Source organism: Haliotis rubra, unplaced genomic scaffold (genome assembly GCF_003918875.1).
Source record: "Haliotis rubra isolate DU_JTF1 unplaced genomic scaffold, ASM391887v1 Scf93, whole genome shotgun sequence".
Classification (NCBI taxonomy): domain Eukaryota; kingdom Metazoa; phylum Mollusca; class Gastropoda; order Lepetellida; family Haliotidae; genus Haliotis; species Haliotis rubra.
In genome coordinates this window covers 192,725-193,976 of record NW_025767668.1, presented here as the reverse complement: position 1 = coordinate 193,976, position 1,252 = coordinate 192,725, and positions in this window count along the sequence as shown.

Sequence of the window (1,252 nt, the reverse complement as noted above, 5' to 3'; positions counted from 1 at the left end):
TGTATTTATGTTGTTTTGTTGGTAAGACACAACCATAAGCTCTTAAAGGTGTAGTCAGGATTGGATGATTGTACCTGTGGCACTTGTATGGACCTTAGAGGGGCCGTGGGGTAGCCTAATGGTTAAAACACTGGCTCGTTACGCCAAAGACCTGGGTTCGAATCCCCATATGGGCACAATGTGTGAAGCCCATTTCTGGTGTCCCCCGCCGTGATGTTGCTGGAATATTGCTAAAAGCGGCGTAAAACCAAACTCAGTCAGTCAGTCAGTGTATGGACCTTAGAGGCTAACAGACTTCCAAGTGTGTAAGTTAAAATTGCTGTTGACAGATTATATTTTGACAGATTCCATTGATATTGAAACTCATGTGAATGGGTGGTTTAGAATGAGTAGCGACACCAGATGAATTTTGGGAAAGGGTATGCATGGTCTGCACCGACTGCAGCTTGCACCATTTGGACACTTCATTAACAAAGTATGTGGGTGAATAGGGACGTGAAATGCGGATGTGTTTCATTTAGGGAAATCCTAGAAGTACCTTCCAGGAAACCACTGGATTTATTTAACCAGGCTTTGATGCGAAAACTTGATAAAAAAATCTCTGTTGTAAAATTGACAAACTTTTTACTTTGCTCTACATGCTCTTGTTTTGCCTGTTGCAACTCTTCTTTGATAGGCATTTTAGAAGTTGTGTTGATGAAGAATAGTGGTGGTTTTTTTTGCAACTTTCGTGGGGTGGATCCTTGTTTTGCCTGTTGCAACTCTCGTGATGTGGATCCTTGTTTTGCCTGTTGCAACCCTCGTGATGTGGATCCTTGTTTTGCCTGTTGCAATGGTCGTGAGACAGAATACAGCCCAAGACCGACAAACAATAAAGGAAATGTTATGCAAAGAACACTTGTAAATGAATTAATATGACTGCAATTAATTACAACGGCAGTTCTCAGCAGAGTGGCAGTACACAATTCATAATCACTGTAAGTCCAAGGGCAGTATGAAATGAAACGTAAAACTGATACTCGGCAACCAGCAACAGATGTCAAACTTCCAATACAGGAATGGGTGAAAAGATCTTCACACAGGTGATGTAAGATAATACAGGTGTGCGCAACGTCACAGAAGAAACCTGGCGTCATAGTTTTGTTCATGACGTCACGTCAGCATGACAAAGTGATATTTTCACCTTGGGCATTATATGAAAAATATAAACCCCGATATTTTCACCGTCGTAGGTAATAAACCAGGTTAATCT